Here is an 18,814-nt window from a genome sequence, read left to right on the forward strand (position 1 = left end):
GTGGAGGTAGCAAGTTCCAGAGGATTGGAGAAATCCTGGAGATGAGCATAGGAGGAGGAGACGAGAGAGCTTGAGAGTAGGAGGTCTTGAGAAGAGCGAAGAGGACGATTTGGGTGATATTTGAAGACAAGATTGGTGATGTAGCTCGGGGCAGAGTTGTGAATGGCTTTGTATGTTGTGGTTAGTATTTTGAATTTAATTCGCTGGGTGATTGGGAGCCAGTGTAGGGATTGGAGGACAGGGTTGGCGGACACTGAGCAGTTGGTAAGGTGGATATGTCTGGCAGCAGCATTCATGATAGACTGAAGAGGGAATAGCCTATGGAGAGGCAGGCCAATGAGAAGGGAGTTGCAATAGTCAAGGCGAGAGATAACAAGGGAGTGAATGAGGAGCTTGGTGGTTTCATTTGTTAAAAAGGGGCAAATTTTAGAGATGTTGTTATGGAGGTGAAATCTACAAACTTTTAAAAACGATTGGATTTGGGGCTGAAATGACAAGTCAGAGTCTAGGGTTACACCTAGTACCCTGGTGTGAGGGGAGGGCCTGATGGTTGCATTGTTGATTTTGATGGAAAAGTCATGGAGGGGGGCATGTGCAGGGGGCAATATTAATAGCTCAGTTTTAGAGAGGTTTCCTTTAAGGAAGTGGTGTGACATCCATGCTGATATGTCAGTTAGCAGGTTAGTAATGCGAGAGGAGACTGAAGGAGTGAGGTGAGGAGTAGACAGATAGATTTGGGTGTCATCGGCGCATAAGTGGTATTGGAAGCCGTGGGCGGTTATCAAGTGACCAAGGGAGGAGGTGTAAATAGAGAAGAGAAGGGGTCCAAGAACAGAGCCTTGGGGGACCCCCACAGAAAGGGGCAATGGAGAGGAGTAGACAGAGTTGTACGTGACACTGAAGGAGCGCTGTGATAGATAGGCAGAGAACCAGGAAAGTGCAGAATCTCGGAAGCCAAGGGAATGTAGTTTATTGAGGAGGAGCGGGTGGTCAACAGTATCAAAGGCAGCAGAGATGTACAGTCTGAAAGAAAGATGGGAGAGGGGAGACATGATTGAAACCTTTAATATATCAAGGGGGTAAATAAGATTCACAAGGGCAACTTTTTCCCATGTGAAATCAAAATCAAGAACACGGGGACAGGACCTCAAACTAACTGGAGGAAAGTTCAAAACTAATTTTAGAAAGTATCATTTGACTCAAAAGGGTAGTTGATGCTTGGAATAAACTTCCAGTAGAGGTAGTGAGGCAGTCAATAGTAAATGGCTTCAAACATTCTTAGGACAAATATGGATCTATACCAAGACAAAAAAATAAGTGTATGTATGCGTACACCCCTCACATTTTTGTAAAAATTTTAGTATGCCTTCATGTGAGAACACTGAAGAAATGACACTTTGCTACAATGTAAAAGTAGTGAGTGTACAGCTTGTATAACAGTGTAAATTTGCTGTCCCCTCAAAATAAGTCAACAAACAGCCATTAATGTCTAAACCGCTGGCAACAAACGTGAGTACACCCCTACGTGAAAATGTCCAAATTGGGCCCAAAGTGTCAATATTTTGTGTGGCCACCATTATTTTCCAGCACTGCCTTAACCCTCTTGGGCATGGAGATCACCAGAGCTTCACAGGTTGCCACTGGAGTCCTCTTCCACTCCTGCCAGAAGCACTCATGCAGCCCCAGACCATGACACTCCCACTACCATGCTTGACTGTTGGCAAGACACACTTGTCTTTGTGCTCCTCACCTGGTTGCCACCACACACGCTTGACACCATCTGAACCAAATAAGTTTATCTTGGTCTCATCAGACCACAGGACATGGTTCCAGTAATCCTGTCCTTAGTCTGCTTTTCTTAAGCAAACTGTTTACAGGCTTTCTTGAACATCATCTTTAGAAGAGGCTTCCTTCTGGGATGACAGCCATGCAGACCAATTTGATGCAGTGTGCGGCGTATGGTCGGAGCACTGACAGTCTGACCCCCTCCGCCCCTGCAACCTCTGCAGCAATGCTGGCAGCACTCATATGTCCAATTTCTAAAGACAACCTCTGGATATGACACTGAGCATGTTCACTCAAAGCTTTTGGTGGACCATGGCGAGGCCTGTTCTGAGCGGAACCTGTCCTGTTAAACCACTATATGGTCTTGGCCACCGTGCTGCTGCTCAGCTTCAGGGTCTTGCCAATCTTCTTTTAGCCTAGTTTATAGAAGAAAGTGATTTTTAAGGACTTTAAATGAATTTATGGTCTGGTAAGGCCATGTATTCCATCCCTTGGGACTTTAATTGAAATTATGGCCAGGTAGGGTCATACATTTCGATCCCTATTGTGAGCAAAAAAAAAAAAAAAAAAGAAGAAGGAGCAGAGCAAGGAAGTGGGACTTTGAGTGAAGCTCGTGGTTTGCAAAAAAAGATAAAAACAGGTGAACATAGTAAAGGTTTTATTAATTGCATGTTATGTAGTACAGATAATAATATAGAATAAAAAACACACGAATTGATACAAGAATAGTACAGTACACAGATAAGACATAAATATCACAAATTATGTCAAATAAAAATGAATAGTTCACCAGGAGCAAGGAAATAGTAAAATCGTAATATCTAATAGAACTTTGCAAGGCCTATGGCCTCATTTATCATGAGGTGGGTAATGACAATGGATTCAATTGTAGAAGCAGGTATAGGTGGAAATGTAACAAACAGGCAGCTTTACGTGTTTAGTGGCTAGGAGGCCACTCATCAGGAGCAAGCAACATTATAGATCTATAAAATAGAAATATTTACTTAGATAAAAACAGTTATGAAGGGAGGTGGGGTGCAATCCCCCTAATCAATGCAGGTAACACACCGTTTTTTTTTTTGCAAACCACGAGCTTCACTCAAAGTCCCACTTCCTTGCTCTGCTCTTCTTATAGCCTAGGCCCTAGGCCATCTTTATGTAGAGCAAAAATTCTTTTTTTTTCAGATCCTCAGAGAGTTTTTTGCCATAAGGGGCCATGTTTAACTTCCAGTGACCAGTATGAGAGAGTGAGAGCGATAACCCCAAATTTAACACACCTGCTCCCCATTCACACCAGAGACCTTGTAACACTAACGAGTCACATGACACCAGGGGGAGGGGAAAAATGGCTAATTGGGCCCAATGTGGACATTTTCACTTAGGGATGTACTCACTTTTGTTGGCAGCGGTTTAGACATTAATTCTGTGTGTCGAGTTATTTTGAGGGGGACAGAAAATTTACACTGTTATACAAGCTGTACACTCACTACTTTACATTGTAGAAAAAGTGTAATTTCTCCAATGTTGTCACATGAAAAGATATAATAAAATAATTTACAAATTTTTTTAGGGGTGCACTCACTTTTGAGAGATACCGTAAAAAATATATATATATATATATATATATATATATATATATATATATTATATATATACACACTGGTAATGGGGCGAGTCACTTCTCATGTCTATTGTTCTCCTGTCACGGTGGGTTTCCAATGATTGACCAATATTCAAAAGAAAAAACAACGGGACACGATCTCTAATGCAAATAATTTACTGAAATTTCTTCACGAACATGTAAAATGTAGCAGCTACTGTAAAGTTATGAGCATCCCATGCTCTTTATCAGGCTGTGTCTATTGATCTGCAACAAACATCTTACCTATATACCAACACCACAGGGTTTGTCCACACAGGTGTCCCCCACATCACCCCCCCCTAACTTGAATTAACCCTCTCTGTGCTGTATTTACTCCAATCTATGCAAAGTAACAACCAACATTCACTAATAATTAATTCTACTACTCATCTCCTCCCTAAACATACTAAGGGCCGGTTCACACTGCGACGCGAGGCGAGGCGACACGGCTCGCCTCGCCTCGCTCCCGCAAGTCGCCCCCATTCAGTACTATGGAACTGTTCTGAGAGGAGCGACTCGAGTCGCTCCGACTCAGAAAAAAGGTTCCTGTACTACTTCGGGGCGACTTCGGGGGTGACTTGCATTGACATCTATGCAGAAGTCCTCTGCAAGTCGCCGCTGAGCTCCCCGCAAGTCGCGGCGAGGTAAGTCGGAGACGCCTCGCCGCGGCTCGCTGTGTGAACCGGCCCTAAATCAACCAGACATATATTACATAGTATCAAAATTTATCACATCTTAATACATGATGCTTTTAAACAAACATTGTTCCTTCTAGGTGTGAACAGAGACACACAGGATAAGATATATTGAATGTGCCTGGAGACGAGCGATGGAAAGAAACAAGCACCAAGGCGGCTCTGCTGTGCAGAATCACATACGTGATGCTGCGCTTCTGGGTCTGGGGCACCCGTTCTATGAGAAGGAAAGGTTGTGATCCTGTGTTCCTACAAAAGCAGGAACACGGAACTCTACCTTCCCTTAGTAAAAGCATCCCCCCTCTCCCCCAGTTAGTAAGCATTCCCTTTTAACCCTTTAATCGCCCCTGATGTTAAACCCTTCCCTGCCAGTGTCATTAGTACAGTGACAGTGCATATTTTTAGCACTGATCACTGTATTAGTGTCACTGGTCCCCTAAAAAAGTGTCACTTCGTGTTCGATTTGTCCGACACAATGTCGCAGTCCTGATATAAGTAGCTGATTGCTGCCATTACTGGTAAAAAAATAAAAATTTGTGTGTGTGTTATATATATATATATATATATAACACACTCCCTAGAGAATAAAAATGGAGGTCATTGCAATTCTTTGTCACACCGTATTTGCGCAGCAATCTTACAAGCACACTTTTTGGGAAAAAAAATAACACTTTTTTGAATTAAAAACAGTAAAGTTAGCACAATTTTTTTTTTATCGTGTGAAAGATAAAATGTTACGCCAAGTAATTATATATACACACACACACACACACACACTTTGTAGAGGCTATAACTTTTGCACATCAATATATACTTATAGAGATTTTTTTTTTTTTTTTTTTACCAAAAATATGTAGCAGAATACATATTGGACTACATTTCTGAAGAAATTAGATTTTTTTAATGGATAAGTTTTATAGCAGAAAGTAAAACATTTTAATTTTTATTTCAAAATAAGGAAGAAGGAATGGAAGGAAGGGAAAGGAAAGGAAGGGAAGAAAGGAGCCAGAAGGCAAGTGGTTAAAGAAATGCCTTCCTTTACCTTTCCTGACTGAGCCAAAACCTCCTTCATTTGTGTCTCACATGCTCCCCTTCCCAGAAACTGCATCTCACAATGGGATGGGTTCAGCAACAGAAACAATGCTGCAGATTTTTTTAATTTTTATTTTCAAATGGAAGGCCATAGTTCCACTTTAGGTATGATCAGCTCTTTTCCAACAAGCATATGCATATATGCAGCCTCGCAGAAGTGGGTCTATATCCTCGAAGCCACATATTTAATTGAACAGTAGTTTCCCCTTTGCAAAAGTCTGAATTTGGTTCCTGTCCACCTGGGAGTTTTTGGTTATGTTCTCCAAAAATATCCAGTGGAGATCGTAGGAACCCCTTATTATAGGCACAGCGGGTGTGCAAACCGGGAACTCGGCACACAAATTTCACCAAAAGACAGTAGGTGGTTTACCCCTCCAGCAACTACCAAAAATTACATATCACTTTTTGGTGAAATAAAAAGACAAAAAAAATAAATAAAAAATAATGAGGTTTACTACAATCCTCTATAACGCATTTGTATCTTTAAACTTTTGCTTCCACCTAATGTCTAGATTACCTTCTGTGTATATTTACAGAGTCGCAAACAAGTAACAATTGAATGAACTGATGTTGGCATACCGTGTGGGAAGGAAAACAGTCAAGTAAAGAAAAGCTCAGCAAACAGGTAAGAATGGGGACCCATCAGGCTCTGACAGAAGGGACTTGTCCCAAGTTATAACCAAGCAACGTGCAATGGTTAGACTCGATTGACCTTCACATGGAGGATATTGATTTTATACACTTCCTAGGTTTGTGATTTTATTCAATTTTTTATTAAACTGTTCTGAGACACTTTACACGGCCAGTGGGCTCTCTTTTGTTAGTGCCATACGTTTCTTAGAATTCCCCAAGTCTATCAAGAGCAGTCGGCTGGTGAAGTTCTGGTGGAGAAGTGGACACACTTGGAATTGAACTCAGTGGTGGATAATGGAACATCTATTATATCTGAATTGGTTGAAGACTGGTATCCTTAGGAGTGTGGGGCTGATCACTGAGTGTATGGTCTTTTGAGGATTGGACTTTGTTGGTTTTCTCTACGGGGAGATAATGAGCATTTCTAGCTTTGGAATCCATGGTGTCCCTTTTCCTGTGGTGAAATAGAAACAAGTATTTCACCAACTGTTCACCACGAATAACCATCAACTAGGTCCTGGAGAAGATCCCAGAGGTGACCTACATCCAGAATATTGTTCGAGGAGCAGTAGGTGTCTCACCCATCATTGGGCAGACGTTTGTCTATGCCCTGTGACCATTGAGCTACTCAGACATTAAATGACTGTCACTTTTCTGGCCAATTATAGTCATGGTATACATCTAGCTACAATATTGGACCTCACCACTACTTGCACTCTCAGGGGGCTGATCTAAATGAAAAAAGGCAATCTCCTAAAGCTAGTTTTTGGGTAATTACCTTCTTCCAAGAAACCAAAAGTGCCTGCTCAGTCCATTAAAAAAGCACATGTCTCCAAAAATATAACAATGCATATATGGACTTAAAAAAAAAAAAAATTCAAACCAATAACACATACAGCATCTCACAAAAGTGAGTACACCCCTCACATTTTTGTAAATATTTTATTATATCTTTTCATGTGACAACACTGAAGAAATGACACTTTGCTACAATGTAAAGTAGTGAGTGTACAGCTTGTATAACAGTGTAAATTTGCTGCCCCTCAAAATAACTTAACATACAGCCATTAATGTCTAAACCGCTGTCAACAAAAGTGTCTAAGGACCCTTTCACACTGAGGTGGTTTTCCAGGCGCTACATCGCTAAAAATAGCTCCGCTTTATTACCAACGCTGCTTCCACCCCAGTGTGAAAGGGTGTCTCCCCTCAGGTGTGAATGGGGAGCAAATACGTTAAAGTTGGTAAAGAACTCTGAGGATCTGAAAAAAAAAAGAATTATTGCTCTACATAAAGATGGCCTAGGCCAGAGATTTGCAATTAGCAGCCCTCCAGCTGTTGCAAAACTACAAGTCCCATGATGCCTCTGGGTGTCATGCTTGTGGCTGTCAGAGTCTTGCTATACCTCATGGGACTTGTAGTTCTGCAACAGCTGGAGGTCCGCTAATTGCATATCCCTGGCCTAGGCTGTACAGGTATACCCCACTTTTAAGTACATAATGGGGCTTATTTACTACAGCTGGAAAGTGCAAAACCAGGCTTGCATCTGCATAGAAACCAATGAGCTTCTGACCCCAGCTTGTTCAATTAAGCTTTGGTAATAAAACCTGGCAGCTTATTGTGTTTGGGAAATAGATGTATGAGTGCTGCCAGCATTGCTGCAGAGGTTGAGGGGGGGGGGGGAGGGGGGGGGGGTCAGCCTGTCAGTGCTCAGACCATACTTATTTGGTTCAGATGGTGTCAAGTGTGTGTGGCGGCAACCAGGTGAGGAGGACAAAGACAAGTGTGTCTTTCCTACAGTTAAGCATGGTGGTGGGAGTGTCATGGTCTGGGGCTGCATGAGTGCTGCCGGCACTGGGGAGCTACAGTTCATTGAGGGAACCATGAATGCCAACATGTACCGTGACATACCGAAGCAGAGCATGATCCCCTCCCTTCAGAGACTGGGCCGCAGGGCAGTATTCCAACATAACGACCCCAAACACACCTCCAAGACAACCACTGCCTTGCATGTCTCCAGACCTAAACCCTATTGGGCATCTGTGGGGCATCCTCAAATGGAAGGTGGAGGAGCGCAAGGTCTCTAACATCCACCAGCTCTGTGATGTCATCATGGAGGAGTGGAAGAGGACTCCAGTGGCAACCTGTGATGCTCTGGTGATCTCCATGCCCAAGAGGGTTAAGGCAGTGCTGAAAAATAATGGTGGCCACACAAAGTATTGACACTTTGGGCCCAATTTGGACATTTTCACTGAGGGGTGTACTCACTTTTGCTACCAGCGGTTTAGACAATAATGGCTGTGTGTTGAGTTATTTTGATGGGGCAGCAAATTTACACTGTTATACAAGCTGTACACTCACTACTTTACATTGTAGCAAAGTGTCATTTCTTCAGTGTTGTCACATGAAAAGATATAATAAAATATTTACAAAAATGTGAGGGGTGTACTCACTTTTGTGAGATGCTGTATGTGTGATTGGTTTGAATTTATTTTGTTTTTATGGGCATTGTTATATTCCTACAATTTAGGAAGACAAAAGAAATCCCTGATTAGATGCAGCTGAAGATAAGACAGAGACAGTCTTTGATTTGAGAGGGGGGGGGGGGGGGGGGGGAGAGAAGCAGTCTGATTTTGGGGAGGAGGGAGAATCAGTCTGTGATATTGCGGGGGGGGGGGGGGGGGGAGTCCGATTGGGGGGGGATCTGTGATGGGTCAGTCTGTAATGGGGGGGTGGATATGATGTGGAGGGGGGGGGGGACTGAAGACACTGATGCAAAAGGGGGTCTGCGATTTCTGCACAGGTCTCTGCAAGGGCAATAGAAAACAATTTTTTTTTGTGTGTCCTGTTCACACTGCAACAATGCCCCTGAGTGCTGAGCAGTGCAAAACGTATATGGTTTCTATGCACCGCAACTGAGCTGCGGTGCATAAAAATTAAAGAAATATATTTTGACATTTCAATAAAGTTGAAAGAGGGAAAAAAAAAAAAAAAGCAGAAAGTGTGATGTGTGTGGGGCTCCAAAGGCGCGCTGTGATGTGGAGGATATCATGTGGACTCATAGCACCAATATAAAACACTCGGACCTCTGCTGGAAGAACATTTTTCTGATTGGTCCCCTTTGAATTTAAATTTCGTGCACCTGCTTTACAGTAACCGGAAGTGACGCGATTGGAGATCTCAATGAATTGGCTATTAATTGAGAACACCGGTGTCATGTCAAATAGTGTCCCCCGTCGGATAGCGTCCGCTGTGTACTGCGCATGTGCAGGACAAGCAGATTCCGAAAATATCCGAAGATGAACGGCGCCTGCGTCTTGAGTCCAGGTTCTAGCCCCACCATCCAAGTGGACATAGAGTTAGAATAAAAAGAGCCGAGCGAAGCAAGGCGAGCCCGCGAGGGGCCCTCTAATATGTGCAGTCCTATATCCACTTGGATGGTGGGGCTTGCACCTGGACTCACGGCGCAGACGCCCTTCATCTTCGGAGATTTTCCAAATCTCCTTGTGCTCCGTACTGCGCAAGCGCAGTTCAGAGCGGACCCTTTACGATAGGCGGACTGTATCTGTCAGAACACCGACTCAAGTGGATAGCAGGTAAAAGCAGCCTGAGCTCATCCAAGCCATGCTTCCAACATGCTACACGCCACCCTCGGAGATTAATCATAGAGGACTCGGGCCGGGCGAGGTGTGCGGGGGGACGGGGTGCCTCTTCTTACTTCTACAGCACACTCACAAAATATTTAAGTCTCACATTGGATAGATCTTGGAAGTGTAACCTTCCTATCACAATAAAGAAGGGAAAAGCAAACATCAATTTAAACAGTCAACTATTGTCCTATCACATGCCGGCAGAAAATGGAAACCATCGAGTACATAGAGAGCATTGTATGCATGGAACAGGCATTGCTTCTAATATAAATGGAAATCCAAAGAAGACAAACAGAATTGTTTTCTAATTTAGAACACGTTTCCTTGAGGCAATTAACACAAAACACAATCATCTCTTCAGACATTGGGGGTTATTTACCAAAACGGCATGGTGCAAAATCTGGTGCAGCTCTGCATAAAAACCAATCAGCTTCCGGGTTTTATCATCAAAGTGTAACTGAAGAAGCTGAAGTTAGAAGCTGATTATAGTTTTTCTAAACTCTTTTTCTTATCTGCCAGTCCACTGGGTTAGTAAATGGCAACTGCAATGCCCACATTTCACCATCCAGCAACTCATCCCTACTTACAGCATTTTTACATTTAATTATGAATGATAACCCTACAAAGCTCCCCTCCTCATTCTCATTTAATACTGGTGGCCAGAAATAGACAACTTACAAAAAAAAAAAAATAAAAAAAAAAAAAAAAAAAAAAAAAAAGGTACCTCTATAGCAGTAGTGATCAGCTTTGAGCAGGGGGCCTCAAATGCAGCCCCTGACATCACCAAAGGGCTGTACAGTGGAACCTTGGATAAGAGCATAATCCGTTCCAGGAGAATGCTTGTAATCCAAAGCACTCACATATCAAAGCGAGTTTCCCCATAGAAGTCAATGGAAACAAAGATAATTCATTCCGCATTGACTTTTATTGCATGCAATACCGCATGTGGCCAGAGGTGGGAGGGGGGGGGTCGGACAGCCTCGGAAATACTCTAGGTCTAGGACAGCTCGGCGTAACTCAGAAAGGCTCTTGAACTGAGTATTTCTGAGTGATTCCGAGTATTTTCGCACCAAACGCGGTACTGCACACCCCATTAGTGTGAATTCTGCTAGTTTAGCAAGACACTCGCAAACCGAGTCAGGATTAAAAAAATAAAATAAAAAAAAGTTGCTCATCTTTAAAAACGGTCGTTAAAGTGGGGTGCCCCCTAAAAAAAAAAAATTTTTTTTAAGTCAGCAGCTAAAAATACTGCACAAATACTTTATTTAATAAATGGGACACTTAGCTGTCCCAGGGTCCAGCGATGCGGGGGAACGAAGCCCCCCCTCGTTCCCCCGCTCCACTCGCGGCGCCGGAATTCTTACTGTGGGCACCCGGCTGTGGCTTCACAACCAGGCACCCACTGCGCATGCGTGAGTGGTGCCGTGATACGCCGCACAGTCATCTGGGACACGTGACAAGGGAGGGGTTGAGGCAGTGAACAGTGTTGGTAGGGCAGGGGGGAGAGGTGTCCGGAGTGCTAAGCTAGGGACCCGGCAGGGACACTTGAGGAAGATACCACCGCAAAGGCCCTGAGGAGCTCACGGGATTCAGTCAGTGAATCAGAGGGTCCGGTGAGTGACCAGGAGCTCAAGAGGGCTGAAGAACTACAAAAAGAAGTTGTAGTACAGCTGAGAGAACTGTTACTTTGAGTTAGGAACTGTTTAAGTACTGTTGCCATAGGAAACAGCAATCCTGCACGTGCAGATGTGGCGCCTTGCTGGGGCCTTTCCCTGTACGGCTGTCCTCCTGTTGAAGTCTCGGAGTCTGCCATTTGAAATTGCAACTACTTAAGGGTGTCCTGGCCCTAACCCTCTTTACCCTACAAAATATAAAAAAAAAAAGGACTGTCAAAGAAATAAAACCTCTTTTACAGCCAAGAAGTGTCTGGCGTCCAATGACTTTTACCACCTTTGCACCCACTACCCACAACCCACCACTAATTGAAGGAGTTCAGTTATCTTTGGCCTTGAAGGCTCCCATTAGACTGGAAATAGTCAGAGATTCTGCTACATTTTTATGAATATATATATCATACCAATACATAGGCATGCGCACAGGGTATGCCGGGTGTGCCCAGGTACAACCTAATCCCCCCCATGCGCATTAGCGTTATTGTTCTGTATAGCAACAGGAACATGGGGAAGATCTCCCTCTTGCCGGCTCTGCCATAAGAGAAGTGTTTATCCTTTTCTCTTTCACTGTGCCAGGGTCATAATATAATATATATATAATTTTCACACACACACACACACACATGCGTGTTTGAGCTTAAGGGTGCACACCCTAATGCATTAGGCTGCGCACACCTATGACATAGGTCAGCTCTAGCATTACAAAATACAAGGGCTACCTATAAGACGTCATGTGTTATTTACATGAAGCAAACGTGAAGTTGAGCATAGTTTACACAAGAAAATTCCAAGTCCAGCAATAAATCATTTACCCAATGAATAAGAGGACACTAAGACCCCTTTCACACTGGGGCGTTTTTCAGGCGTTTTTCATGCGCTTTAGCGTTAAAAAAAGCGCCTGAAAGAAGCTGCAACTGCAATCCCAATGTAAAAGCCCGAGTGCTTTCACACTGAGGCGCTGCGCTGGAAGAGCGTCAAAAAAAGTCCTGCAAGCAGCTTCTTTGCAGCGCTTTTGGAGCGGTGAATACAACGCTCCTAAAACGCCCCTTCCCATTGCAATTAATGGGAAGCGCTTGTAAAACGCCTGAAAAACGCTATTGGCAGCAGCGTTTTGTGGGCGCTTTTAACCCTTTATTTGGCCACTAGCAGGGGTTAAAAGCGCCCCATTAACGCTCGAAAAACACTGGTAAAGCGCTGCTAGTTTACGCGGCGCTTTACGAGCGTTTTTCGGGCGCTGACATTTCACATTGGGACTGCAGATGAGGCTTCTTTCAAGCGCTTTACAGGCGCTTTTTTTAACGCTAAAGCGCTTGAAAAACGCCTGAAAAACGCCCCAGTGTGAAAGGGGTCTAAATCTTAGCGATTAAAAAGCAACCAAAAAAAAAAAAAAAAAACATATGTAAATAACAGGCAGAGCAAGGGAGGGTGTGTCACTTCACTGCCCTATATAGTGATGTGTGAAATCTCAACTTAAAATATAAAGCTCTGTAAAGAACAGATTTTTTTTTTTGCAGTATAGCAGTTAAGAGTAGCCTGGTTATCCTTTAACCACTTGCCGACCGCTGTTGGCATATATACGTCGGCAGAATGGCACGGCTGGGCAAAGTAATGTACCCGTACGTTACTTTGAAATTCCAACCTGCCGCAAGCTCCGTGACCCTGCCCGCGGACTTGATCGCCGCGGGGATACTGATAGTCTGTTCCCTGTCATCGGGAGCAGCGATCAGTGTCCACGTCACACAAGCCCATCCCCCCAGACAGTTAGAAACACTCTCATTTTTACAGTAATCAATACAATTTTAAAGCATTGATTGCTGTATTAATGCCAATGGTCCCAAAAATGTGTCAAAATTGTCTGATGTGTCTGCCAAAATGTCGCAGTCACGATAAAAAAAAATAGTTGATCGCCGCCATTACTAGTAAAACAAAAAAAAAAAGGCCATAAAACTATGCCCTATTTTGTAGATGCTATAACTTTTGCGCAAACCAACGCTTTTTACCAAAAATATGTAAAAAATACACATCGGCCTAACCTGAGGAAAAAAAAAAAAAAAAGTTTTTTTATATATTTTTGGGGGATATTTTTTTTCAAAATTGTCACCAATTTTTTTTGTTTATAGCGCAAAAAATAAAAAACCTCAGGGGTGATAAAATACCACCAAAAGAAAGCTCTATTTGTGGGGGGGGGACGCCAATTTTGTTTGGGAGAGACTTCGCATGACCACGCAATTGTCAGTTAAAACGAAGCAGTGCCGAATCGCAAAAAGTGCTCCGGTCAGGAAGGGGGTAAATCCTTCCGGGGCTGAAGTGGTTAAACAGCACCCCACCGCTCCATCTGCTTGCTGGAAACCATAACATGTTTAATATTCGATATTTTCACATTTAACTGACCACATGGAAAAAAAAAAAACAACAAAAAAAAAAAAAAAACCTACGATAATTAATATAATCAATATTTATCTAATTATTATTAGAAATCCAGGCAAATGCACTCTCTGCATTCCATTTAACGTAGCTGCGAAGAGAAATGTTTAGAATGGGCTAAGCTTTGGAAGCAATGGAGCTTCCCCACCACCTACTCCCTTATATACCGTATATACTCGAGTATAGGCCGACCCGAATATAAGCCGAGGCCCCCAATTTACCCCCAAAAAAACTGGCAAACTTATTGACTCGTGTATAAGCCGAGGGTGAGACATGCCTGTCCATCCCTGTGTGTGTGTCCGTCCCTGTGTGTCCGTCCATCCCTGTGTGTCCGTCCATCCCTGTGTGTGTGTGTCCATCCATCCATCCATCCCTGTGTGTGTGTGTGTGTCCATCCATCCATCCATCCCTGTGTGTGTGTGTGTGTCCATCCATCCATCCATCCCTGTGTGTGTGTGTGTGTCCATCCATCCATCCATCCCTGTGTGTGTGTGTGTCTCCATCCATCCATCCATCCCTGTGTGTGTGTGTCTCCATCCATCCATCCATCCCTGTGTGTGTGTGTGTCTCCATCCATCCATCCATCCCTGTGTGTGTGTGTCTCCATCCATCCATCCATCCCTGTGCGTGTGTGTGTGTGTGTGTGTGTCCAGCCTACCTGTGTCCCGAGCCTCCGTCCCGTGCCTTGCCTCCGTCCCGTGCCGTGCCTCCTTGCCTCCGTCCCGTGCCGTGCCTTGCCTCCTTGCCTCCGTCCCGTGTCGTGCCTTGCCTCCGTCCCGTCCCGTGCCGTGCCTTGCCTTGCCTCCGTCCCGTGCCTTGCCAGGATCGCCGCTCTTCGTCGGCGCCTCGGCGGACATACTACAATTCGAAAGCCGCGCCTCCGCCTCCGCCTTCGCCTGTGATAGGCGGAACACTGAATTTCCCAGCAGCCTGTGTTCCGCCTATCACGGACATCGTCTCATCCTCGTACTACGGACGAGGATGAGACGATGTCCGTGATAGGCGGAACACAGGCTGCTGGGAAATTCAGTGTTCCGCCTATCACAGGCGGAGGCGGAGGCGCGGCTTTCGAATTGTAGTATGTCCGCCGTCTGTCTGCTCGATACGCTGATCGAGCAGTCAGACGGCGATGACTCGAGTATAAGCCGAGGGGGGCACTTTCAGCCTCAAAAAAGAGGCTGAAAATCTCGGCTTATACTCGAGTATATACGGTACATTTCTATTTTCTAGTAAGGCGATTCTTTATAGCTATGGGCCAATAGAAATGAGGGGAGCCAGGAGGGATTTTCTGGTGTTACCGGCACCATCACTGTTCAGAATTCCTGGCAGAGGTGGCAGCAGAGGTTTTAAAGTGACAGCTCCCTTTTAATATGAGAAATGGCACATTTCACGTGTATCCAGTCCTGACTGAAATAATCAGATTAGTTCTGAGTTCTCTACCAGAAGATCTCACAGGACTAGTAATCAGGTAGAACTAGTTTGCGGCTAAATAGTCCCCCGAAACTTTACTTGGAGAAAAATAAAATAGATTTTACAGGTACAGCAGATCACAATTTCTTAGCCATTGGCATATATTCTCCAAGGGAAAAGACCCAGAGGCTGACTTACTAAAACTGGAGAGTGCAAAATCTTGGCGCAGCTCTGCATGGTAGCCAATCAGCATCCAAGACTAGGGTCGTCGCTTCAAACCCCAACCATGACACTACCTGCCTGGAGTTTGCATGTTCTCCCTGTGCGGGTTTCCTCCGGGTACTCCGGTTTCCTCCCACACTCCAAAAGACATCCTGGTAGGCTAATTGGCCCTAGTATGTGTATGTATGAATGTGAATTAGGGACCTTAGATTGCAAGCTCCTTGAGGGCAGGGACTGATATGAATGTGCAATATACACTATAATGTCAAAGTATTGGGGCTCCTGTCCTTACACGCACATGAACTTCAATGGCATCCCAGTCTTAAGCCTAGTACACACGATCAGATTGTTGGCCAACAAAGCACCAGACTTTTGTCCGAAGGGCGTGTGCCAAGAATTTGTCTTGCATACAAACGGTACACAATTGTTGGGCAGCAAACACGAACGTGGTGACGTACTATGTGGAATTTCAGCTCTTGAGCGCCACCCTTTGGGCGCTATCTGCTAATGTCATGTTGGGTGAGCGTTAAATCCGAGCATGCTTGTTTGTACTTTTGTACAACAGACAGCTGTCCGCTGAAAAATTTAGTAGCCTACCACCCAACATTTGTCAGCAAAAGTTGGAAAAAGAATTGTCTGATGGAGCGTACTAATGGTTGGATTTTAGGCAGTCTGTCATCACACATTTCCCAGAAGAAAATCCAATTGTGTGTACAAGGCTTTAGTCCATTGGGTTCAATATTGAGTTGGCCCGCCATTTGCAGCTATAACAACTCTTCTGGGAAGGCTGTCCTCAAGGAGTGTGTCTATGGGAATGTTTGACCATTCTTCAAGAAGCACATTTTTGAGGTCAGGCCCTGATGTGGACGAGAAGGCCTGGCTCGCAGTCTTCGCTTTAGTTCATCCCAAAGGTGTTCTATTGGGTTGAGGTCAGGACTCTGTGCAGGCCAGTCAAGTTCCTCCACCTCATACTCACTCATCCATGTCCTTATGGACCTTGCTTTGTGTACTGTGTGCAGTCATGTTGGAACAGGAAGGGGCCATCCCCAAACTGTTCCCATAAAGTTGGGAGCATGAAATTGTCCAAAATGTCTTGGTATGCTGACTCCTTAAGAGTTCCCTTCACTGGAACTAAGGGGCCAAGCCCAACCCCTGAAAAACAACCCCACACCATAATCTCCCCTCCACCAAATGATTTGGACCAGTGCGCAAATCAAGGTCTATAAACACATGGATGAGTGAGTGTGGGGGTGGAAGAACTTCACTGGCCTGCACAGAGTCCTGACCTCAACCTGATAGAAAACCTTTGGGATGAATTAGAGCAGGGATTGCGAGCCAGGCCTTCTCATCCAACATCAGTCCCTGACCTCACAAATGTGCTTCTGGAAGAATGGTCAAATATTCCCATAGACACACTCCTAAACCTTGTGGACAGCCTTCCCAGAAGAGTCGAATCTGTTATAGCTGGGCCAATTCAATATTGAACCCTACAGACTAAAACCTCCTATACACAATCGGATTTTCGAATGACCGAGCGTCCGTATTTTGAAGCATACTAATCTCATGTCAAAAGCGAATGGGTTACTCGCAATAGGAAAATTCTCGTACATAAGAATACAACTGCACAAGTGACGTAATGTGTTGACTAGTTTTGTATGTACTCTTGTTTGGGCATGCGTAGTCTTGCTCTTACGATTTTTTTTCGTATGAAAACTGTACTAATTAAATGAAAATCGGACGTTGAGTTCACATGACAACATTTTTTTTTTATGCTCCCCCCATCCAGCTTTTGTCTGACGAAAAAAAACGTAAATAGTCCGTTTGAAAGCACCGTACTAACGATCCGAAAACCATCGCTTGGACTAAATTTTACTTCTGATTTGTTTGTAGGGGCCCTTAGACTGGGATGCCATTAAAGTTCATGTGCGTGTGAAGGCAGGTGTCCCAATACTTTTGACAATACAGGGTATATGTAAAGCGCTGCATATATTAACAGATTATATATATATATATATATATATATATATATATATATATATATATATATATATATATATATATATATATATATATATATATATATATATATATATATACACACACATACAAAAAATCTGGAAGCAGATTTGTTTCTATGCAGAGCTGCACCAGATTGTAACCTCTCCAGTCTTAGTAAATCAGCTCAGTGTTCTCCAGCTTTTTCAAAAACAAAGTGACAAGTATAGAAATGTAATACAGGTATATAAAACAACAATAGCAATAAAAAGGGTATAAAATCAATATTTAAAAAAAGTGTGTTTATCAAGACATACAAAGAGATTATATATTTTTTTATTATTATAATAAAGAAAAAACAAAATAAGATATATTCGTTTTATATATATATATATATATATATATATATATATATATATATATATATATATATATATATATAAAAATAGTAATAATAATTTTTTTTTTACATTTGGCAAGTAGTACCACCTGCTGAGCATAACCCATTGGAGCTGCCCTCAACTGCTTATTAATATATTATTATAAAAAATAGATTATTATTATTATGATGCAGTTGAGGGCAGCTCCAATGGGTCATGTCATATGCCAAATGCAAAAAAAAATAAAAATAAAAAACTATATATATATATATATATATATATATATATATATATATATATATATATATATATATATATATATATATATATATATTTTATTAAGCAGTTGAGGGCAGCTCCATTCAATGAGTTATGCTAAGCAAATGGGTCAAGTATTATTATTATTATTTTAATTTTTTTTATTTTTTATTTTTTTTTTACACACACACACACACACTGTTTTTTTCCCATATATATAAAAAAATCTTTTAATGTCTTGATAAAAAACACACTTTATATTTATACTCTTTTATTGCTATTGTTTTACATACATGTATTACATTTCTATATTATCTCTCTCACTATATATACATAGATAGTTTACAAGCATATTTATCATAACACTAATACACACACTATAACAACATACTGTATATACATTCCCTCTTTTATCAAAAATCCATATTACTTTCAATATAGAAATGATCCGTCATTGTGTATCTCTGGATAGTGACATGCGTGGTGCCGGCATAGTGTGATGTATATATATAGATATATATATATATATATGATATGTAGGCGATGTATAGAACTCAATACAGTGTACAGAAATCACAGCCAGGTATACAGAGGACAAGGTCTTACCTGGATCTCAGTCTCTGTGACAGCTGGTTGCTCAGCCCAAGGCTTCCTGCACACTAATGAGCAGTGCTGGGAATGAGTTACCTATTGACACAGGTGAAGAGCTCCTCTCCTCCCCCAGACTCTGAGCTCACACCTCCTGGTAAGGTAAAGGAGGCAGATTCCTAGTCTTAACCCCTTCAGGGCTGGGAGACCTTATAAGGAAGTGTGGAGGCAGGCAACTCCTGGCTGAGTCTTATGTCCCTGGGGGATCTTGCAAAACACGTCCAATTATGTTGCTCAGGTGAAGAAGAGAGGAAAAAACACAAGCCTAAGGCCTGTTCCATAAGGTGCGCTCATCACCTCGGCATGCACC

General features: G+C 42.9%; 1 protein-coding gene across 1 annotated transcript in view; it reads right to left on the bottom strand.

Moving 5' to 3' along the window:
• Window positions 1–18,613, bottom strand: part of TMPRSS2 (transmembrane serine protease 2) — an 80,677-nt gene extending 62,064 nt beyond the window's left edge. The window contains exon 1 of the mRNA XM_077479845.1: window positions 18,463–18,613. The gene's annotated coding sequence lies outside the window, so the exon portion shown is untranslated. The remainder of the gene's footprint in view (window positions 1–18,462) is intronic.
• Window positions 18,614–18,814: the final 201 nt, after the last annotated feature.

The sequence above is a fragment of the Lithobates pipiens genome, unplaced genomic scaffold (genome assembly GCF_037356315.1).
Source record: "Lithobates pipiens isolate NorthernLeopardFrog02 unplaced genomic scaffold, aLitPip1_a1.2 Scaffold_16, whole genome shotgun sequence".
Taxonomy (NCBI): domain Eukaryota; kingdom Metazoa; phylum Chordata; class Amphibia; order Anura; family Ranidae; genus Lithobates; species Lithobates pipiens.